This window comes from Pseudorca crassidens, chromosome 2 (assembly GCF_039906515.1).
Source record: "Pseudorca crassidens isolate mPseCra1 chromosome 2, mPseCra1.hap1, whole genome shotgun sequence".
Taxonomy (NCBI): domain Eukaryota; kingdom Metazoa; phylum Chordata; class Mammalia; order Artiodactyla; family Delphinidae; genus Pseudorca; species Pseudorca crassidens.
In genome coordinates this window covers 182,839,368-182,864,264 of record NC_090297.1, presented here as the reverse complement: position 1 = coordinate 182,864,264, position 24,897 = coordinate 182,839,368, and the positions used below count along the sequence as shown (strand labels likewise).

At 38.9% G+C, this 24,897-nt stretch overlaps 1 long non-coding RNA gene across 5 annotated transcripts; it reads left to right on the top strand.

The window, feature by feature from the left end:
* Positions 1-4,477: 4,477 nt before the first annotated feature.
* Positions 4,478-24,184, top strand: LOC137220157 (uncharacterized). Of its 5 annotated transcripts, XR_010941502.1 has the most exons (7): positions 4,478-4,637; positions 5,708-5,923; positions 9,148-9,308; positions 12,958-13,094; positions 14,158-14,384; positions 14,857-14,976; positions 16,798-24,184. It is a non-coding gene; the product is annotated as an uncharacterized lncRNA (long non-coding RNA). The 5 variants fall into 5 exon arrangements; XR_010941503.1 differs by lacking the exon at positions 12,958-13,094 and having other exon boundaries at positions 4,479-4,637; XR_010941501.1 differs by lacking the exon at positions 9,148-9,308 and having other exon boundaries at positions 4,480-4,637.
* The last annotated feature ends 713 nt before the right edge of the window (positions 24,185-24,897 follow it).

The following is a 24,897-nucleotide window of genomic DNA, read 5'->3' as shown; positions in this document are numbered from 1 at the left end:
CTATCCACCCATACATTCATTCATCCATTGATTTATTTCTTCATCACTTTTTACTGATGTCCTACCATGTGTCAAGAATAATGCCAGATGCTAAGGATAAAAGAATAAATAAAACAGACATGGGCTCTGCAACCTCAGGGATATTGTATTCTTCTGAAGGAGAAAGTAAACAAACCAATAATTACATGTTGTGATAAATGCAAAGAAAGAAGCCAAATAGATATACTATAGAGAATAATGAGAAGAGGTTATCTTAGATTATATTCCTCTCTGAGAATGTGACATTTAATATGTTCTGATAGAATTAGAGAATTTTAGTTATTTGCAGGTGCAAAGGCTCTAGGCAGAGAAGGAGTCTGGTGATACCTCATGTACTGGGTTGACAATGTCCCCACCAAAATTCATACGTGCCCAGAACCTCAGAATGTGACCTTATTTGGACATAAGGTCTTTACAGATAGAATCAAGTTAAAATGAGGTCATACTGGGTGTGCCCTCATCCAATGACTAGTATGTTTGTAAGAAGAGAAAAATTTGGACATAGACACAGGAAAGAAGGCCATCTGATATCAGAGGCAGAGATTAGAGTTATGTTGCCACAAGCAAACGAACACCAGGAATCACCAGTAGTCAGAAGAGGCAAGGAAGGATGGTCTCCTAGATACTTCAGAGGGAACATGGCCCTGCCAGTACCTTGACTTTGGACTTCTAGCCTCCTAAACTATGAGAAAAATAAAATTCTATTGCTTAAAGCTATTCAGTTTGTGGTAATTTGTTATATCAGTCATAGGGAACTAATACACCTAGGAAATGTCAGAACACTTCTAGAACCACTGGGAAAGGGAACCTCTTCTTGCTGAAGCTGCTAATCTGGGTGATGCAAACCAGACTATTATGCCATGACTAGGGGACACCTTGCCAAACAATAAAGTCATCATGGACAAAGTAGATGCAGTAGATGGAGAAAACCTCACTGCACATCTGGATTCAGCTTAAAGCCTTTTTTGTGCAAGTCAGTTTGAATTGAGTTCTGTCATTTACGTCTTTAAAAAACTTAAATAATACAGAAATTAGTACTTGGAAGTAGAATGTTACACATGATGACTTCTAAAATACAGGCTTGTCTACATGAAGATGAAGTTCTGGGCAGTGAGAATATTCCTGTCTCAAACTGGGAAATGGGCAGTTCCTTTATGTCAGGGGAGAAACGGATTCAGCTGATGCCTGCTGTCTCTGGAGATACAAACCCTGTGTTTCACTGAGCCTGGCGCTTGAGTAATTTCATAAAGAGTGTCAGGTTTGTGATTATAATTCCTTGACGCTTTCAGTAAGATCCAACGAGAAAGACAAAACGTAAGCTGAAGAACACCAAAATGGAAGAAAATACACTGTGTTACAAGTAAGTCTATCTGCCTTTGGCCAGAAGTTTTAAAAGTCATTGAAAACCTAGATAGATGTGTACGTTGTTGGATCAAAAAAGCCAAACTGTCCTAACCTGAAGGACACGGGAGCAAAGATGAGTGTGGAACAAAGTGGGAGGGGGATCGGGAGGAGATACTTCCTGATGGCCCAGACGCTCTACTCACCAATGCCTGCTGTCTGTCCATGGTGACAGTCACCCCATCATAAAGGGCCATTGCTGGGACTCAGCGCGTAAGCAGGATAGACTGTCTTTCTTCCCAGAAGGCTTTCCATTGACCCGAGATGTTGGCTAACATAGGAGCCATTCATCTAAGGGCTTGAGGTTTGCACCGAGAGCGCTGAGCCTAGTTTTTAAGAGTTGGGTCATCCCAAGCCATTGTTTAAGGACAGCCATGGGATAAGATCTGACTTTGGTTAACATGAGTAAACAAATCAAAATTGACTAAAAACCAGGTAAACACAGAGCCTAGAAAACAAAGACCTATGCTTAATTATTTAAATGCTAAGATGTTCCCCAGACTTCCAAATCTGCGCCCAAAGAGGCACAGTCTTCAGACGAGCACCTTCTCAGTACCCAGCTCTCACATGGACACAGAGAACAATGAACAAGAAGAAGACATATGAGAAGCAAGGTTGGTCAACTTTTGTTTGCTCGCTGTGGCAGAATATGCAATGATCTGTGGAGCTGTGAACTGCAAATGTGAGTTTCTATTTGCATATGCCTGCTTTCCCTCTACCAGGCGGTGGGTGTTTTGGAAGTGGCTGCACTGAGCTTTATCTCAGTGCAGGTCCCCAGACTCTGAGGAACTACACTGACTGTGATGAAGGTGGATAAACGTTCCCTTGAGTTCCTGGACTTGGAGTTCAATGCCCCTGGATATGACTTCGGTTTTCTCCTGCTTGGGAGGGAGTGAATACATAATCTCTTGTAGACCGCACAACTGCATAAAATTAGGTGGAAACGTTTTTGAAATTCTGTACGTTGAAAGAAGAATTCATGTGGATGGTAAGTGGTCAGGAGTTAGATCACATTAGATATGTATCGTTTTTTCCTTCCTAACATCCATTCCCATTTTTTCTAGTTGATTATTTATTATAAAGTCATTTCTTTCCCATTTATTGTCCATGTCATCTGGGGTGAGATCGGCCTCATCCCAGGGACCAAATAGCATCAGCATATAAACCAGACTCAGGCATGGAGAACACTGTGACCAGTTCAAAGATGGCCCGTGATTCAAGGGGAATCATTAAAATCTGATAAGCATGAGTGCCGGGGTTGTTTACAACGTTCTATTGGCTTAGCCATCCTGTGTCCAGCCTTATTGTCCCGGAAAACTCCTAATCTTTCAAAATCAAATGTAGATGTCTCCTCATCTATAAAACCTTCTCTGCTTCCTTCTCACTGTATAATCATCCTGGAGAATTTATAAACAATTTGTCAAGAAAGAAAATAAACTATCACTTGCAAGAGAGGATCAACCATGGTGTGATAGAATGTGCATTTCAAAACACATTGTTCGACTGATTACCAAACGGTAATTGACAGCAGGAACCACATTCTTGATGAAAGTATCATGCTTCATATGATGAATGCGAGTGTCAAGAGAAAGAAGCCACATTTGCATGAACCAGTGAGTCAGAGAGGCTGAGTGGAGAAGCATCTGTGCAGATGAGCCGTCAAGAGATCGGGGGAAAACAAAGTGATCACACACGTGAAGGCCACGTTAGCGTCAGCACAAAGGAGAAATGACACTGCCCCGAGCCAGGAAGACATGAGGGATTTTTAAAGGAAGTAAAACGGAAATGAACAAGAAGTTTAACAGAAGCAGCGAAAATAACAGCAGGTGAAAAATATACAGAAGTGATTCAATGTATATGAAATTGATATTCCTGAGAAAGAAAACAAAAGTACTGAGACAGAAGACATATTTAAAGAGAACTAAAAGCAAACGTTGAAAAATGGACGTAGATACAAGTCTAATACATTGATTAGATGCCAAAGAGGAAGGACAAGAAAGAGAGGGTGACAGAGCTCAAAGCTGTAATGACTTCTAAGGATGAATCGGAATATGTTTCACCAGTATGATTCTTGTTGGAGTCCATTCTAATAATGGTTACTGAATACTGCGGATAGTAAAGGGGGTCACTGAATCAGTTTAGGTGGAGCAGTTTGAAAATGCCAACCATGTGGTAGGGCTGCCTGAGGAAAACCACTCGCACCTTCCCCGGGAGAAATGCTGTCCCCAGGAGTTGTTCCCGCAGAAAGCTCCAGGGCCTCTGTCACGTGCAGAAAGAGAAACAAGCCCTGCGTCCCTGTGAAGACTGATTAGCAGGGACTCCTGGTAGACTCAGAGGCAGTGAAATACAAGGGAGAGCAAACATTTTTGCATGAGAGCCCCGAAAATATGAAGTTATCGAAACAAAACCAATAATAAACATAAGCAAAACAAACTTAATTTCTCCCCTTCTCCTAGAACCCTCTTCAAATCTTAAAAAGAAAAAAAAAAGAGTCTAGCAAAACTCAGATTCATCCAAACTAATTTTACTCCAAAGAGATGGAAATATAAGTTCAATTAAGCAAGTGGTCCTTATGATTTTTGTGCTATGGGTCGCTGGAAAAAAAAAATCACTAAATTTGAGCAATAAAAGCAAAGTTCCAACTTTTAAAACTAAATTCCCAGGAAAGTCGGCACTGCGTTCTTACTGGAGTATTTACTGAATGAATGTGGCTGGTTAATATGTTCACGACTAAGGAGGAATTCAATATAGAAAAACGTCTCTGGAGACTTTAATTGAAACGAGGTAGAGTTAGGTCCCAGTCCCCAGGATGACGGAGGAGGGATATCCATCAGCCTAAGGTTTCCAGAAAGTGTTCCCAAATGAGAAAACGCCTAATGAACCAAGTTCTTTAGGACAGAGTAATGTGATGTCGGGTGGGAGAAAGACTATTTCAAATGAAAAAAAAAAAAAAAAAATAGCAAGGAATGGTGACATAAATAGCCCAGCATTTTTGAAAAACCACAAGTTATTTGGTCTGATGATACCCAAAGGATGAGTAAGACTTAGCTGGGGAAAACGTGGAGGGAAGAGTATTTTAGGCAGAGAAAACAGTGTGTGGGAAGACCCTGGGGAAAGGAGGAACCAGAGGCACATTTGCAGACCTGAAGGGAAGCATTGTGGCTGGAGTATCCCGAGGAGCTGGAGAGGGAACGCAGGTCAGATTGGGTGGCTGGGAGGGGCTGTATCATGCAGTGACTTGTGGGCAAGTTAAAGACTGTATTTTGTCCTTAGTTCACAGAGAAGCTATTAAGGGTTTTACAGAGGGATGATATTTTTAAATGATCACATTGGGCACCATGTGGAGGACAGATTATGAAGAGAGAAGCACGACCACAGAGAAAACAAAAGCAAGGCTTTATTTGCCCAGGCAAGATACGACAGTGATTTGGGCTAGGTTTGTGGTCTTGGTGTTGAAGACAGACAGATATATGATAGGAATGACAAAATGTAAGAGGATTTGGGTGGCAAGCATCAATTTATTTTACAGCTATAGGGAAATACGGAATTTTAAGGTTTTAAGCTGGGATGTGACTTGATCTGACTGTTCTATGAGAACCATGTAGAAGACCAAAAGAGCAAAGGCAGTCTGGAGTTTTTAAAAATAAGTCAATGAGAAAGAGAAAGAGGGGATATGATGACAGAAAATATATTAAGAAGATAGAATATTCAGCTCTCGGTGAGTGACGAGTAGGAACAACGGAGGGTGGAATGTCAGATGAGCAGACCTCTGGCTGAGGTACTAGACGGAGGGTTGTGACTTTAACTGATGTAGAAACTGCAGGAGACAGGAGATTTGGGGAATAAATAATATATGAATTTCCAGATGTGCTCAGTTTGTAGTGGTACCTGGGGGACATCCTAGAGCATGTAGAGATGGTTCTGGGGCTTGGGAGGAAGGTCTGGATGAGTCAGAGAGTCAGTCAGCAAGGTGTAGGTGGTATTTGAAGCCACAGGTTTGGATGATTGTTCTAGAAGCATATTTCAAAACAGTTAGGATTCTAAACTTCTTTTGTTGTTGTTGTTTTGCCCAATATGCTGGAAGCTTAAGGCATATGCCCCTCATCAGCAGCTCTTCCCTCCTGCCATGGTTTTGAGTGTGGCCGCAAGATCACCCCAGGGAATGTGAGGGGGGCAGCAACACCACCAAAACTAAATAGACACATTTTTCATAGTCTCCATCTCACCCCCAAGTTATTGAGCCACTAATGTCGATACATAAATGCAGGCATCCCTGAACAACACCAAAACTGCCTGAAATAGTAGCCTCACACAGTGGGCTCTCAGAAAATCGTGTGCTGAAAACAGACCAGAACCACAGAAAATGCCAAGAGAGGTTAAGATAGAAAATGGTTGAAGGGGAGGAAGGAAAACTAGGAAAGATGATACCAAAGAAACCAAAAGAAGAGATAAAAACAAGATAAAAACTGTCAAAAATATGTGGGTGAGTTTCACACTTTTTTTTTTAGTGGGGTATAAGTTCTTTTTCTGTTATAGTATAGTTGGTTTATACCTTTGTGTTAGTTTCAGGTGTACAGCAAAATGATATTGAGTTATACAAGTGTGTATATATATATATAATACATATATATTCTTTTTCAGATTATTTTCCCTTATAGGTTATTACAAAATATTGAGTATAGTTCCCTGTACTATATGGTAGGTCCTTGTTGGTTATCTATTTTATATATGCTAGTGTGTATATGTTAATCCCAAATTCCCAGTTTATCCGTACTCCCTTTCCTCCTTGGTAACCATAAGTTTGTTTTCTCTGTCAGTGAGTCTATTTCTGTTTTTTTTGTTTTTTTGCGGTACGCGGGCCTCTCACTGCTGTGGCCTCTCCCGTTGCAGAGCACAGGCTCCAGATGTGCAGGCTCGGTGGCCATGGCTCACGGGCCTAGCTGCTCCGTGGCATGTGGGTCCTCCTGGACCGGGGCACAAACCCGTGTCCCCTGCCTCACCAGGCAGACTCTCAACCACTGCGCCACCAGGGAAGCCCTATTTCTGTTTTGTAAATAAGTTTATTTCTGTCATTTTTAGATTCCACATATAAGTGATATCATATGGTATTTGTCTTTCTCTGTCTGGCTTACTTCACTTAGTATGATAATCTCTAGGTCCATCCATGTTGCCGCAAATGACATTATTTCATTCTTTTTAATGGCTGAGTAATATTCCATTGTCTATATGTACCACATCTTGTTTATCCATTCCTCTGTTGATAGACATTTAGGTTGCTTCCACGTCTTGGCTACTGTAAATAGTGCTTCAGTGAACATAGGGGTGAGGGGTGCATGTATATTTTCGAATTATGGCTTTCTGTGGATATATGCCCAGGAGTGGGGTTGCTGGATCACTCTATTTTTAGCTTTTTAAGGAACTCTATACTGTTCTCCATAGTGGTTGTACCAATTTACATTCCGCCCAAGAGTGTAGGAGGGTTCCCTTCTCTCCACACCCTCTCCGGCATTTATTGTTTGTACACTTCTTAATGATGGCCATTCTGACCGGTGTGAGGTTGTACCTCATTGTAGTTTTGATTTGCATTTCTCTAATAATTAGCGACGCTGAGCATGTTTTCATGTGCCTATTGGCCATCTGTATGCCTCCTTTGAAGAAATGTGTATTTAGATCTTCTGCCCATACTCTATTTTAACTAATTATTATTTTTATTGAAGTATAGTTGATTTATAATGTTGCATTAGTTTCAGGTGTACAGCAAAGTGATTCAGTTATATATATTCTTTTTCAGAATGCTTTTGCATTATAGGTTATTACAAGACATTGAATACAGTTCCCTGTGCTATACAGTAGGTCCTTGTTGTTTATCTGTTACATATACAGTAGTTTGTATCTGTTAATCCCAACCTCCTAATTTATCCCTCTCCCCCCCAACTTTCCCCTTTGGTAACCATAAGTTTGTTTTCTATAATATGTCTGCAAGTCTATTTCTGTTTTATCACACTCTGTTTTAGTTGTCTCTCTCCCCTAATTTAAATAGATCTCAGGCTTTTGTCCACCAAAACTAATAATAAGCACTCGGGCAATCATCTCTGAGCTGTATCATAAATGAGGCAAATTTAGGATGAACCACGTTTCCCAGTAAGATAGCCTTCCTTGAACACCACCCCTTTACCCATCACTCAAAACAAACGTCAGAAAGCCAGGGAATGAGAATGATTTCACTCCAGGGATAACTTATGGGTAATAGTAAACCACTACCAAACATTTTTTAAAATGAAGTATTAGTAACAAATTGTGTAAGACAAACCCCACAAACAATCACGATATTACAATACACAAGTGTGGGGAGATGCTGAGACTGGGGATCGCTTAACTGGGCTGGGAGCTCGTTTGAACTTTTGTCTTCTGAGCACCTGGCATATGGCAGGCACTCAATAAATGTCCAACAAAGTAGAGCACATTGAATTTCCAAACTGAGGAACCGGAGTTTTCTTTACCTTCCGCTTTCAGGAATGCTTCTGATCTGGTATGTCTTCCCTCTGGCTGGCCACCACCTACTCGCTCTCAACACCTTTGCTTAGGCGTCACCACCAAAAGCCTTCCTCCAGCCTCCGACCCCTCTCTTTCCCCCTGGATTGCCCCCTCCCCCACCATCATCTCGGGGCTGAGTTAGATGCCCCTTGTGCAAACTGCTAAGCAGTAGAGGTTCTCAAGGGAGAGCCATTTCACATCCCTCCTTTGTGACGTCTAGCGATGTCTGGAGACATTTTTGGCCGTCAAAATTTGGTAGGGAGGCAGTGCCCCTGGCATCTGTTGTGCAGAGGCCAGGGATGCTGCTAAACGTCTACAATGCACAGGACACTCCCCAGCAACTAAAAATTATCCAACTTAAAATGCCAGTAATACTACGGCAGAGAAGCCCTATGCTAAAACATTCTTTGTGTGTATCTGTCCTTATACTTACCATGTTGTATCATAGTTCTTTGTTTGTATCTATACTTTATACCCTTTAGAGAAAGAAACTTATCCACTTTATTCAAATTATCTGGCACCACAGATCACAATGTTGCACTTACAAACCAAGGGTCATGAATTAATTTGTTGCTGGAACCTTTTGTTTATTTCTAGTGTCTGGCCTCAAACCTAAAACGTGAATGACTGAATATATGCTAGTTAATTCTTGACTACTTCGAATTCATCTCTCATCTTCCAGCCCATTCACATGATTTGGAGAAATTTACCAGCTTGTTATCTTAGTATTTCAAATTAGAATCTGTTGTTGTGTGCGATGGGGAGTTTTTATGCCTTACAATTATGCATAAAATTTTAAAACTAAAGTTTTTCCAAGCATTAATCCTTGGGATACCATACCACTCACATTTCTCCATGATATAAAGTATCTCTTTCTTTTCTCCACTGGCTTCCATCTTTGCTAAGGCTCCCTAGGCATGGCAAAATAGGCTGCAGGACTTACGGTAATTCTATTGCCCAACGGTTCTCACTGGAGACAGATTTTTGAAAGCCTCAAATCCATTTCCAAGTAGGACCCCTTGTTCTCCCTTATCTGCATTTTATTTACCTACTCCACGAACTGACAGAGGCTAGTTTGGTGTAATTTCCTTTTACAGAGAGCCGCTGATGCCTATTCCTCTGTTAGTTTTGTGTTTAAATGTTCAGTGGACTTGTTTTCTGTTCCTTTTTCAGCTGGTAACTTGTGAGGCCCCCTCAAGGGATAACATTAGCTCCTCTGAACAATCTGGACAAGAGATATCAACCCACCAGGCAGGGGATGCTGGTAGTGGGGCTCCTGGGAAATGAGCATGTGTCTGATTTCCCACGGAGCTCACCTAACGCTGCACCCCAAGGTATACATATTCCCCTCAACTCGGTGTCTCTACTGTTAAGGTTATATTTACTACTACTCTGTCTTTAAGAGAAGGGAGAACGCGGCACAGTAGCACAAACAAGGACTTTGGAGTCCAAAAGACCTGCCTTTGAGACTCAGCATTGTTATTTGTTTGGTTCTGTGACCAGGAACATTCTTAACCCCATTTTCCTTATCTGTAAGCAGGAGGTAATATCTACTTCAGATGCTTAAGGAATTAACACATGCAAATATTTAGCAAGGGATCTGACTTATACCAGGTATTCAATAAATTAGAGCCCCTCCTTTTCCCACTAACTTAGTTATAGATTATCACATAACAGTGAATTAGAGAGTTCAAGTATAAGAGCTACTCCGAAATCCTTTTTCTAATGACAGAGCAATGAGTGCATTGAATCACAGCAACAAATTTGATCTTCTGCATGAAAGACACAAAATGTAGTGAGAGCCACAGTGTGGCTTTTCTTCGGGGACTTCCTCTGTGGTCATAGAGCTCCGTGGACTCCTCTGATAAAGTATCCCCAGGCAGCTCTCTGTTGGATGGGCAACACACTAGGCTTCTATTATTCTCGATTTTCATGTGGCTGCCTCTTTTCTCTCAATCTCAAGGACCATAGATTCCAGCTGGTTAATACATTGCATACTGTGCAGTAGATGCTATTTTAAATTAAGGCACTATATGAGAACATGCAAGAAGCATATAAAACCCATTTGACTCTTTTGACATTTCCATACTTTTCTGCATAAATACTTAGAGGACACCTTCCAAATCTCCCCAGTGGTCCGTCACAGCTAATCTCAAGGGAAATACAAAACACAGCAGCCGAGTCCCGAGAAATACGATAAAAGCAAGTGACTCAAAACCTCAGGTGGCCCCATCCTGCATGTTTTCTTTTCCACAGGATTTTGTGCCTGGGTGATCACTTTTCCTTCAGTAAGGAGTAAATTGTATCTTAGCTGCTGCCCTTGCATATTCGGGACGCCACAGATCTTTGATTGCCGAGACATTGCGTGTTGCATACAGAGCTGGCTTTAATGACGTGTTCACGGGAAATTAATCTGCCTCGTCAGGGAATTGACACTCATCTCAGCTGCTCTGGAGACGGGAGTTGCTGATTTGTTTGCCAAGTGGATGGCTTCTCTGAGATCAGCATTCAAATGCTGCATTGTTAGTAATAATAATATGCTAAAGCTCTTCTAACACTCAAATATGTTTCTCCTAAAGCCTGACAAATGCTTTCAATCTTCGATGGTCTGTATTTTAAGTAGGATCTTAGCTCTGGGAACTTAAAAACTTTGTTTTCATGATGGCAACTTAGACCTGTCTTCTCAGTTGATCTCATACCATTTTTACATAAATTAAATGCCTAAAACTCATTTAAGAGGAAAACATTCGGAGGCCCTTTGCATTCCTGTATCCACTCTTGTGAGTTTCTCTGTCAAAAAACATTGACTGTTTCTCAAATATCACTAAGAACATGTAGATTTAAAAAGATAATGAATGAGCCAAGTTGAGGAAATCCCTACTATCCTTCGTGCTCAATTCCCAAAGTAAGAGACGATTGTATGTTTGGATTTGTAACAAACAGACACGACTTGTAAACGTTTAGACATTTGCTTATGGCAGTATGTGTGTGTGAAAACAAATGTCGCAAGTCCAATTCTTAGCCCACAACTCAAAGGCATACGAAGTAGAACTTCCTTTCCTTCTCTGTCACTGAATTCACTTTCTATTTTTAACCTCAGTTGTCCTCAGTTTTCATTTTGGTTCTAGTTCTTTAAGAGGAGATCAAAGGTTGAGGGTGGGGGAGGTCTGATCTGTTCACTGGTTTTAAAATTGCTTATCCACTGTATTATGTATCCACACTGTCACATCCTCATGCCCTCTGGTCCTTCATCCAGGACTCGTATTGTCCCTTTTAAGGCTGTAAGGCTGACTTGCATTGTCCCTCATTCCTAACCTCAAGGCCTGGTGGGCTTTTGCTCTTGCCATTTTGGTGCCTCTCCTTAGGGCATAAGCATCATTTTCTTGCTCCCAGATAACACTAGCCATGGGAATTCTGTGGAATTAACACCCTATTAACTTGTAGGTCACCCTTGAGCGTGTGTATGACTGCCCTTGCTCTGTCTTTTGTAGCAGGCTGTAGGGGCATAGTTTCTGCTCCTGTTGGCTCTGCAAAACTACCTAGGATTCTGCATTTCTGCAATGGGTGTTGGACTCGCACCAAATGGAGAGAGCAGTTTCTCACAAATCCAGCAGTTTACTCTCTCCTGGCTTCCTTCTAACGAGCTTCCCACACCAATCTGGGAGAAGCAAAATTTGTCTCTAGACAGGGAACCCTCCTCTGAGTTTTTCAGAGGTGTTTTGAATCTGTTGTTTGGGCCACACCTCCCCTGGAGGCTTTTGCTTTCGGCAATAAAAAGGTAGAGATGGCTCTTTTTCCCTCCACTTGTATTATATTAAATCTCTTCCCTAAGGCATTGAGAGCTTAATGGCCTGAGTACTCAAATTGGAGAAAGGTTAAGTAGTAAAAGGAAACACAGGTATAAAACCTTGGTTCATATTTCCGAATATTGTCACACTTCACTAAATATTACTGTTTTAACTATGTGTCATGCTAAGTATTAAAATTTTAAGAGAGCTTTATATTTTATAGAACACCTTATTTTTAGCATATATATGATCCAGCAATCCCACTCCTGGGTATATATCCAAAAACAAAAACACTAATTCAAAAACATACATGCACCCCAATGTTCATAGCAGCATTGTTTACAATAGCCAAAATATGGAAGCAACCCAAGTGTCCATTAACAAATGAATGGATAAGGGAGATGTGGTGCACACACACACACACACACACACACACACACACGTGCACACACAATGGAATATTAGTCATAGCTAGTGGGAAGCAGCTGTATTGCATGGGGAGATCAGCTGGTGCTTTGTGACCACCTAGAGGGGTGGGATGGGGGGGTGGGAGGGAGACGTAAGAGGGAGCGGATATGGGGAAATATGTTTATGTAAAGCTGATTCACTTTGTTATACGGCAGAAGAAATTTTGACCTTTGCAACAACGTTGATGGACCCAGAGAGTATTATGCTTAGTGAAATAAGTCAGAGGAAGACAAATATTGTTTCATCACTTACATATGGAAACTAAAAAATAAAACAAACAAATGTATATAACAAAATGATACATAAAGAAAACAAATTAGTCGATACCAGGGAGGAGAGGGAAGAGGGGATGGGCAAATAGGGGTAAGAAATTAAGAGATACAAGCTACTGTGTACAAAATAAACAACAAGACTATATTGTACAGCACAGGGAAATACAGTCATTATTTTGTAATAACTTTAAATGGAGTATAATCTATAAAAATATTGAATCACTATGCTGTATAGCTGAAACTAATATAATGTTGTAAATCAACTACACTTCAATTAAAAATAAAGAAAACACAAAGCATAGAGTGAGGTACCCTAAGGAAGCACAGACATCTAAAAAAAGTCAGTATTTAGATACCTATAGGTAAAGGGAATCCTAAATATATATGTGTCTTAGGTCTTTATTCCAAATGACCTTGAAATTTTCTGACTCTGAAAATCAATTTTCCCAAATTAGGTCTCTTGAAAACGAGTCTCTGCAAATAACAAGCAGAAAGATGAAGAAGAAATAAAAGGATAGAAATCGGCCAAAGACCAAATTATATTTGGTTGCTTAGATTTCAGCACTGATTTTACTTTATTTTTCCAACTATGGTAAATATCATGAGACCCTATCAACCTTACAAGCACGTAGAATGCCTTTTTATATCCTGTTTTCTCTGATTTTATATTCTATAACCATCTTCATCAACTGCCCTTTGCCAAATGTTTGTTCCTCTTAGGATCCTTCCTTCCTCAGGCTAAGTTAGTTATCTCTTTCCTTAGGCTTTCCAAGTACCTTGTCTCACTGTTAGAATGAATCACAAGTTGCATTTATTTCAATAGATGTCAATTTTCTCTTTTTCTCTACTATAGACTGTTTATAAATTTTTACTGTTTTTTTTACTTTTGTATCACTGATGCCCAGCATAGCATTTGGATGTTCATTAAATGTTAAGTGTGGCAGAAAAGGCAGGTAAAGAGTAAACTGTGTCCTGGTAGAGCTGGGCCTTAAAGTTCATTCATTCATTCAATTAGTGAATCAGTCATCCAAAAATACTCCTTGAGCACCTACTATACGCTAAGCACTGCCTAGGCATTAGCTGTAGTACAGTGAACAGAAGAGAAAAATTCCCCATTCAGCTTACTTTCTAATAGAGGATGAAGACAATAAAAAAATAAATAGAGAAAATATTAGGTTGTGATCAGTGATCTGAAGGAAATAAAGCAAAGTAGAGAAAGAGAGGGACCCCAGATTGGGAGGATATTGTCTTTTACAGAGAGCAGTTCCAAAAGGTCTGACCACCTCAAATAAGGTTATATTTGGGCAAAGATCTAAAAGGATGTGTGAAACAGATGATGCAGATATTAGGGCTGGAGGAGAGGAGAGACCATTCCATGCAGAGGAAACAATAAATGCAAAGGTTCTGAGACAAAATGGTACCCACTGTGTTTAAGCAACAGTACTGAGGCAGTGTAGGCAAAGAAGGCGGATGGTAGCTAACTAGGTCTGAAAAGTCTTTTATGCAGGTATTTTTAGTCTATGACAAAGGTTTTGGATTTTATTCTAAGTGTCATGGGATTTCATTAGAAGGTTTTGGAACGTAAGATTGATATGATATTAAATCATGATTGACATGACTTTAGTGTTTAAAGTATCACTCTGAACACTGTGTAGAAAAGCCTGTATGGGAGCAGCGGTGACTGCGGGACCACTGGCTAGGAGGCTACTGCGACAGTGCAGGAGAGAGCTGCTGAGGGCTTAGACCCAGGCTGTGAGAAGTGGGCTGATTCTGGATTCATCTAGAAGACAGAGAACAAAGGATTTCCTAATGGAATGGAATGGATGGTGAGATGTACATCTGAAGTAAAGACTCCTTTGGGATTTGGGGCTTGACAAACTTGGTAAGTGGCCCTGCTCCATCCTATGTAGAGAACAGTGAGGGAAGAGCTAGTTTGGGGGTGTAAGGAAGGGAGCAGATGAATCAAGAGCTCTGCTCTAGACATTGTTGGGGAGGAAGAGCTTTCCTTGACCCTCTAAGCGTCTGGGTTGGGTCTGAAAATTAAACTGACAAAGACAGATTCACAGGAGAAAAACATGTACATTGTATTACATTTTTATGTATATGGGAGTTTTCACAAGACAATGAAGACCTGAAGAAGTGACCACAGCAGGAAGTTTTTATACCTTCCAAACAAACAATCCATTTGTGAAGAATTGACGAGACTAAGGCATTTGGTTGAGGGGTAGTAAGTGGTGAAGTGGTAGCTAGGAAGATGAAGGTTAGTTTAACAAGGTTTGCTAATCTTGTGAAAGCAAGATTTTTCAGCCCGCGATTCCCTGTCTCTGGTGATAAGAATGTGTTCCCTCTTCCAGATACAGGGACGGTATCTTTCACGTAGGAGTTTCATGACCTGTTTCAGAGGAGAGGAGAGGGGGGAACAGGTCAGAGTGCCCTTCCTGCTTCTGCCTTTTAGAAAATTCCTGCGGTTTAAGGTATTTAATATGTCAAGATGCCCTATTTGGGGTAGCATGTCCTGAGTCCTATCAACATGTTTACTGTGAGGTGTCTATTTGACATACAGGAGGAAGTGTGGAGTAGGTGGTAAAAATGAGAGTCAGCAGTGTAGGGGAGAATGTGACACTGGGGATGTGAATCTGGAAGTCAAGAAAATGGGTGAGATTAGAGAGAGAGAGAGAGAGAGGGAGGGAGTGGGGAGAGAGGGAGGGAGGGGGAGGGAGAGAGGGAGGGAAAGGGAGAGAAAGAGAGAAAGGGAGAGAGAGAGAGAAAGGGATCCGAGGATTGAGGCCTGGGCACTTCAAAGTTTAGTCAAAATTAGTCGAAGAGAAGAGGATGGAGAAAAAGAAAAAGTGTTGCTCCTCTATCTCTGAAGTCCAGGTAGCCAAAGTATGTCAGAGTTTGTAGGTGGTGGTCAGCTGTGTCACACGAGGCTGAAAGGCAGGATAGGATAAGGACTGAGAATTATGGATTGACTTTGGCAATAACGTGGCCATTGAAGACACTAACAGTCAGTTTCAACAGAGTAGTGGGGACTAAAGTCATTGGAGTGTGTTCAGGAGAATTGAAGGAGCAGTGGAAACAGTAAGTATGCACAGTTCTTTATAGGAGATTTACTATAAAAGGAGTAGATAAATAAGGTGCCGCTATCAACCTTACAAGCACGTAGAATGCCTTTTTATATCCCATTTTCTCTGATTTTATATTCTATAACCATCTTCATCAACTGCCCTTTGCCAAATGTTTGTTCCTCTTAGGATCCTTCCTTCCTCAGGCTAAGTTAGTTATCTCTTTCCTTAGGTTTTCCAAGTACCTTGTCTCACTGTTAGAATGAATCACAAGTTGCATTTATTTCAATAGATGTCAGTTTTCTCTTTTTCTCTACTATAGACTGTTTATAAATTTTTACTGTTTTTTTTACTTTTGTATCACTGATGCCCAGCATAGCATTGGATGTTCATTAAATGTTAAGTGTGGGGGAAAAGGCAGGTAAAGAGTAAACTGTGTACATATTTATTACATATTTATTGGTGGGAACGTGTATGAATTTATCAGATTGCTTCTGTTTTGTCCTGAAATAAGAAGTGGAACATGTGAAGATATGATGAGGTGTTGCTTGGTTGGAGATAATGGGAAGGAGTCACCTAGAAGAGGGCCAATCTCTGGACTAAGAAAATGCAGTAGGATCACGATTAACCCTAAGGCCTCTGTAGGGTTTGTGGTCATCATATGAAAGTGAGACTAATCAGTCTCATAGTTAGTTTTTCTTCAGTTATATTCAATTGTTCGGCTGAAGGTGAAGAACAAACAGAGAGTTGAATTTTAGCCAGGGTTGGCGTTTCAACCAGAAAGTAGGACAAAGAGAGACAGGGGTAAGATAATCAGAGATGTGCTTTAAGGAGTGATTTCTATGATGGATCACGGAATCTAAACTGAGTAAGGAAGGAAGAGAGGATATAAGGTAAAGAATGGTCAATGGCCTGGAAATCCCAGCAGAGTCAAACGTGTTTGGAGTTTAGATACTGGAGTGAATGTGCTTGAAGCGCAGGCAGTAGAAGTCAGAGAGGGGAATGCCTGGAGATTGTGGAACCAGTGCAGATGTTGGATCATAAGCACGGAAGGAAAAATCTGAGGTGAAGAGTCACCAAGGTTATGATAGTGGTAGTTTTGGAGAGAGCAGCCATAAATCAGATCGTAAAAGATTTGAGGAGAGTGGGGGAGGGACCCAGACATCTGTGCATGACAAGCCAGAACCACCAGCCCATACGACGCTTTTGTTTTTCTTTTTCTTTGTTTAGAAAAAAACAAACACCCCAGCACCCCTTCTGGACAGACACTGCCATACAGAAGGTCAACTTGGAAGTGAATGGTTCCTTTGAACCCCTTAGAAACAGGAACCTCACTCAACAGGATGCATCCCTGAGCCAGGGCTTCTGGCTTAGCAAGAAGAGGTCCGGTGTTCCCGTCAGATTGGAAGTTACTGTGCAGGCACTCCTGTGCCCCTGCACAATCTGGCTGGAGTAGATGACGAAAACTCAAAGTCTCTGGGCATTTTGCGGAAAAAGGAAGAAGCAACCTTCCAGAAGCAGCGACTAAGAATAAGAACACTAACTCCCTTCCCCCAACTCAACTGTATGTGAGTGTGAAAGGAAAGGAATCATTTTCTGTGGAATCAGTATCCTCAGGGAGTATCCACGCTCTAGTAGAAGAAGGTAAAGATACTTTCACAGACCCATCGTGATGAGCATATAGGGATTTTACCCGTGAAAAGTAATGTGTCTCATAGGCACAATGGAGGGGTCTGAGGATGAGACTGAATCTTGGGCTTCTTGTGAAGATTAAAATAATTTTGGATGAAGAGAATAATAGGATTAATCCTGATTGCATCTTGAGATGAGATGAATAATCAATTCTAATTATTACCTCCTTTCATCAAGAATTCTGGGACTTCCTTGGTGGTGCAGTGGTTAAGAATCCGCCTGCCAATGCAGGGGACACGGGTTTGAGCCCTGGTCTGGGAAGATCCCACATGCCACGGAGCAACTAAGCCTATGCGCCACAAATACTGAGCCTGCGCTCTAGAACCTGTGAGCCACAACTACTGAGCCCACGTGCTGCAACTACTGAAGCCCGCGTGCCGAGAGCCTGTGCTCTGCAACAAGAGAAGCTACCGCAAAGAGAAGCCCGCGCACCGCAACGAAGAGTAGCCCCCGCTCATTGCAACTAGAGAAAGCCTGCATGCAGCAACAAAGACCCAATGCAGCCAAAAATAAATAAATAAATTTAAAAGAAAAAGAATTCTGTGGCATTCTTGATGAAGTGGAAATGCCGGTGGAGTGAAAATGTGATTGACCCAAATGGGCTACCTTTGCCCACTTTTGCCTGATTTGGCTGAGTTTAGTGTGGAAGCTACAAGAGGGACTTACACAGAGAATTAAGGGTACACCAGAATATGAATCACTACTACCCTTAAAAAAAAGCTCATTTATTCTGAATAAATTGATATAGAATTTGTCTTATTTTGATCTGAGCTGAACGAGAGCTTACTATTTTATGCTATTTGAAGATAAGGTTTCCTCAGCAAATTATTAATACAAACGATATTGCAGATGTTTAACTTACTTAGAAGTACTCTTTCCATGACATTTGCACATAAATGTGTTAAACTGATACTGTTAATTACAAATGAGTCATTTAATGTGTTATAAATATACATATGAGTGCATTTTCACACAGTAAAACCCTACTTACGATAAATACTCCCCCAAAGTATGCCTCTGTAAATATAAAAATGCATGCTTATTCTCGCTGGAAGTGTTTTCAATTTTGTCTCAACAACAGAAATCTTAATTTTCTGCCCAGTTTTACAACCGAAGATAGCTAGTAGCATCTAGTCCTGCTTCCTTTCTTACTTAATTCTAATGAACCCCTAAATCTTTAATTTAGTAATGGCCTATTAACCTATAAGTTACCTCCAGACCTCTTCAAAGAAGTACACAGCTTGGAGTAGTATCAAAAAACCCTACAATGGAAATTAGCCCTGATTCTGCTATTAACTAACTATCAAACCTCCACGAAATCACTTTACTTCATAAAACATCAGTTACTTACAGAGATTGAACCAGACGAACTTTTGAAGTTCCTGTCAACTCTGAAGTCCATGACCATTATTAAGTCTTAAATTAACAATGACCCAACTTTTCAAATGTGGTGTGTAGAGAAAGACTCCCTAAATTTAATAATTGAAATTCATAAGCATCTATTTATTTATTTAACGTCATGTCAATAATGCTTACTAAAAAGTGGATGATACAGAAAGACCATACCATATTCTATATCAAACAGAACTTTTAAAATAACATTTTTCTAGAGATTGTCATACTAAGTGAAGTAAGTTAGAGAAAGACAAATATCATAGGGTATCACTTATATGTGGAATCTAAAATAATGAGACAAATGAACTTATTTACAAAACAGAAATAGACTCATAGACATAGAAAACAAACTTAAGGCTACCAAAATGGAAAGGGGGGGAGGAATAAACTAGGAATTTGGGATTAACAGATACAAACTACCATGTATAAAACAGATAAACAACAAGGACCTACTGTATACCACAGGGAACTATATTCCACATCTTGTAATAACCTATAATGGAAAAGAATCTGAAAAATTATATATAACTGAATCACTTTGCTGTATACCTAAAAAACTGTAAATCAACTACATTTCCATAAAAAAAATCTTTCTAATTGAAAAATAAAGGCATATTGGCTATTGAAAAGTTGCAAAATAAAACTAAAGACAACAAAAATTTCACTACCAATCCCCACAATCATTATTTTTTATATGCATGCTTCTTGTCTCCTTTCTATGAGTACATATTAATAAACTATTATGCAAATGAACATACAGATTTATAAATTATTTTATTTCCCTCATAATAGTGTCATTAAAAGTATGTATTTCTAAAAGATAATTTTAACCTTTACCTCTAGTCATGATGGAGCAACTGTTACCAGATTTGCCTGATAGGAAATGATTGGAAAACTGGACTAAATATTCTAAAAAATTAATAAACAGAAACCTCAATTAAATAGAGTTGGGAGACCAGAGGGGAAGCTCTCACACTCTGTGACAAGAGCAGAGCCTAACAGGAAGAAGAAAGACCCTTACTTGCAAAAACTCAGCCAATGAAAATCCATGGACTACTTGTTTACTGTAGCCCTCCCGACTTTCTTCTTCTCTCTACAAAATCAATCTCCTTAACCTTGTCATGTGGGGGCTTGCAGGTGGCTCACCATGTTTGCAGATCCCAAATTGCAATTCTCTGCTGATCTCGAATAAAGCCATCTTTGCTGGAAAAATATCTGACAGTCTAATTGTTTCAGGTCAACAATATGAAACAATTGTTTATAGGCATTGAACAACAAGCAGCCCAAGTGTGTGATTACTAAGAGGGGAGGAAAAACAAGCCCTAATATTACCCTGGCTTTCTGGCTGGAGGCACTTTCCAGTGCAATGCAAGGAAGCATGATCTAAGCAGAGCACGTTGCATATAGCAGAGTAATGAGCGTGTGGGGAGGCCAACATGGCTGGCATTTAAAAGGCAGAGCACCAGAAAGGAAAGCAGTACATAAAAAGGAAATTCCAAAATCACATGGAGGAAACTCTTGAGTCTGTGGCCAAATACTAAATAGAGGTTTTAAAAAGGTAAACCTAATAGGGCTAAACTATCTTTACAGACTACTATAGAACCTTCCTAATAGAGCTTAAAAATAAGCCTCAAAAAATTTGGGTGACCCACAATAAGTTACCTGCCTACCAAACAAACAAAACCTATCTAGATCTTTAAAAGAGAATAACATACAGATCTCCAACAATATAACATTCATAATGTCAACCATCTAATCCAAAACTGCTAGACATGTGAGAAAAATCAGTCACTAGAAACAGACCCAAGTATAATGAAAGGAATGTTTATATATTTCGAGGATTTAAAAGAAATTTAACATAATTAGGAGGAAAATGAAAGATTTAAAATAACCAAATGAAACTTTTAGAGCTGAAAAAAAAATAATCTGAAGTAAAAAATATTCTGGATGGGATTACTAGGAAATTAGACATTTCAAAAGAAAAGATCAGTTAACTTAAAGACTTTATAATAGAAATTATCCAAACTGAAGTGTGGTGGGGAAAAAACTGGAAAATATAACTAATAGAGTGTTGGTAGGCTCTGGAACAATATCAAGTGTTCTAACATATGTTGCTTCCCATATCAGGAATAAAAGATAGGACATCACTACAGATACTATGGACATGTAAAGATAAGAGATTTTATGACCAAATTTATGCCAATAAATTTGACAACTTAGATAAAATAAATGGATTTCTTGAAGGATACAAATTACCCAAACTGGAAGATTAAAAATTCTGACTAGCTTCATACCTAAGAAAAAAAATTGAATTCATAATATAAACCCTCTCAAAAATAACTTCTGGTCCAGGTTGGAATCACTGGTGAATTTATCAAACATTTAAGTAATAAATTATACAAATTTTTCTGCAACCCTTTCAGTGAGTAGAGGAGAAGGAAACATTTCTCAACCCTATATATCCCAGTATTAAAACCAGAGAAATATATTAAAAGAAAAGAAAATTAGAGGTCAACATCCTTCCTGAACACAGTTGCATAAATCTTTAATAAAATATTAGCAATACAATTTATGGTATCAAGACCAGATGGAATTTATCCCATTAATGCAATATTAACATTAAAAAAATAGGGCTTCCCTGGTGGCGCAGTGGTTGAGGGTCCACCTGCCAATGCAGGGGACGTGGGTTCGTGCCCCGGTCCGGGAAGATCCCACATGCCATGAAGCAGCTGGGCTCGTGAGCCATGGCCACTGAGCCTGCGCGTCCGGAGCCTGTGCTCCGCAACGGGAGAGGCCACAACAGTGAGAGGCCTGCGTACCACCAAAAAAAAAAAAAAATCATCAATAATTAATGTATTTTATCACCTTATCAGAATAAAGGCAAAATATAAATGAATAAATAAAAACAAACAAAAATTAATGTAATTCTTTACATTTAACAGACTGAACAGGAAACAACCATCTCAATGGATATAGGGGCATTTGACAAAATTTAACATCCATTTAAGATAATATCTCTTGGTAAACTAGATAAAGAAAGGAATTACATCAACCTCATAAGGAGTGTCTATAAAAATCAAGAGACAACCCATATTTAAAGATGAAACTCTAATATTAAGAAAAATAAGAATGCTGTCCCTCACAACTGCTATTTAACATTGCACTGGATGCCCTTGAACAGTAAGACAAGAAAAAGAAAAAGCTTTCAGACTGGAAAGAAAGTAATATAACTCTCATTATTTATATATAGCATGATCATGTATGTAGAAAATCTGCATAAGGGCTATTGTAACTAATTGTAACTAATAGCTGAATTTTGCAAGGTCACAGCATATATGGTCAATAAACAAAAGCCAGTTTTTCTGTATCCTATCAACAAATAAAAAATTAAATGCATACAATAATTCCATGTACAATAGAGTCAAAAACATACAATTCTCAATGATAAATTAAGAAAGAAGTATAAGAACTCTACACTGAAAACTATAAAACACTGCTGAGAGGAGTTAAAGAAATCCTAAAGAAGTGGCAAGCTGTATCATGGTTAGACATTGGGAGATTATATTATTAAGGTACAGTTTCTCCAAATTCATCCTTAGATTCAATATAATTTCAGGGGTTTTTTGGTTTTTGTTTTTGTAGAATCAACTGGAAGGACCTCAAATAGCTTAAACAATTTTTAAAGAGAAAAGGAACATATCTGGAGGATTTACACTTCTAATTTTATGATTTATAATAAAGTTACAGTAATCAAAACAGTATGGTATTGGTGTAAGATAAAGTATAGCTCAATGGATCAGAGTAGAGAGTACCAAAATAAATTGATACTTATATTGATTTTAACAAAGTTGCCAAGGTAATTTAATGGAGAAAAGAATAGGTCTTTTCAACAAATTAAGCTGGAACAACTACTAATTCACATGAGAAAAAATATTTGGCCCTTACCTCATGCCTTCACAAAACTAACTAGAATAGACCACAGACCTCAATGTGAAAGCTGAAACCATAAAACTTTTAAAAAGAAACATAGGATAAAATCTTTATAATTTTGGAGTAGGCACAGATTTCTTGGGACACAAAATGATTACTATAAAATTAAAAAAATGATAAATTGGTCATCATCACAATGAAAAACTTTTCCTTTTAGAAAGACACTGTTAAGACAAGGATAATACAAATCATAGACCAGAAGAAAACATTTATAGTAGATATAGCTCAAAAAGGACTTAAATTGAGACTATAGAGAGAACTCTTACAACTCAATAATAAGAAAACAAACAACCAAATTAATAAAATTTATCAAATGAGATACTACTACATATATAATGTTATTTAAAGAACTATCCTTTGTATGTAGAGTGACCAGACACAATTTCCCTGAGATCTTACAAGTTACTATTTGTTGCTGTTTTTTTAAATATCCTGGTTTTAATAAATAATATGACAATCCTAATTATAACATTTTTAAAACTTTTTTAGAACATGATGGTCTATTGTTTCTCTTTAAAATAGTTCAGGATATACAGTATGTATAGATGTATAAGTTTTCTTTAATCTGTACCCTAGCTGAGGATCTGTATAAGTTGTTAGCATATAAAGTACCCTAATTCAGAATCGACACAACAAGGTGCATAGTTTGCTCTTGGCAATCAGGAATCCACAACACAGAGGAGTCTAGGGCAACTGTTTTAAATATGAATGACTGAATGAGAAGCCTTGTTAATTAAAGGATATTAGAAATAATTGGTCAACTGAGAAGTATTCAAGACATGTCATTGCCTGGGAAGATTGTGTGGGTATCTACATCTTTGCATGAAAAAAATATAAGAATAGCAAGTTCAGCAACCTAGTACCTTTAGAGAAAACTGGTTTTGGCTCCTTCCACCGAAGAGAGGATGAACAAGAAAAGGTCCACTGGTCCTGCCAGAAGCATCATGTTGCTTCCGCCTTGGAGTAACCTTTGTTGCCAAGTGCTTATTGGAATTCTTGAAAAGCCAGAAAGCAGAGGGCTTTGCCCATCTCCTGGAACTGGCCTTATGATTGTTTGGGGGGCTGTTTACTAATAAATGTTTGCATTCATAGCAAGTTTATCCTTAGACTTTGGATTTATAACATCATAACAGGTGGTAAGGGTGTGGGCAAGGGGGCACATGCTCCCTGCTTGCTTCCAATTATCACAGGCTACCAACATTTATCAAAGGACCTGCAACTGTGAAAGGTCAAATTGGCTTCGGGTTTTCAACATGAGATTTTTTCAAATTCTATCAAATTCTTGAAAAGGAATAGATATGTGTATATGTATAACTGAATCACTTTGCTATACACCTGAAACTAATACAACATTGTTAATCAACTATACTCCAATACAAACTAAAAATTTTTTTAAAAATCTAAAAAACCCAAGATTAAATTAAAAAAAAGAAATTGACAAAGGTAGATAGATGATTGTTTTTGGTTTTGTTTTTTCTGGTTTTATTTTGATTATTTTATTCTACAGTTCAAAATAAAAAGTGGTAAAAATTTTGTCTGATTCATTTGTATTTTCTTTAATTTTAGTTTATTCATAAATGGATAGATTTCATCCTTGTAGATTAGTAGAATAGAAACCAGTGGTCTAAAATGTCCATAAAACTAGAAAGGAGGGGAACATAGTAAAATATCAGCAAGATCTGGTGAATGAAAGACTGTTGGCGAAGGTAAAGTTTCTGTGTCATGAATTAAATACTAGTCTTAAATTTTATAGACTGTGTGATTATGTCATTGGATAAGATGATAAATTGAGGAAGAGAAACTGGGTTGGAAAGGGACAAGTATTCATTAATTAAATTGTAATATGTATACTCAACGCAATGGCGAGTTGTTCAACTGAAAAGTACAGAAGTACTAGAGCTTAAGTGAGTGTCAAGAATGTAATTTATTTGTTAAACAATTATTACTCAGACCTTGCCACATGTTAAAATAAGAAACTGGGTGTACATTGATGAAAAAAACAGAGGTAGTCCCCCCCCGCATAGAGGTTATAATTTGAGGTTAATAGTCTAGGATAAGCACTTGCTAATGATTACTTCAAGAATGTGTCAAATATTACAGAAAAGTCAAAGTAAAAATTAAGATTGAAAATGTACCAAATTTGGCAATAATGAAGTCATAAGTGAAGTGAGTGCTGAGAAAGCAGTTTTATCAGAATGATGGGAACAGGAGCAAGATCACAGAAGGTTAAGGAAGGAGTAGAAAAGAGCACCC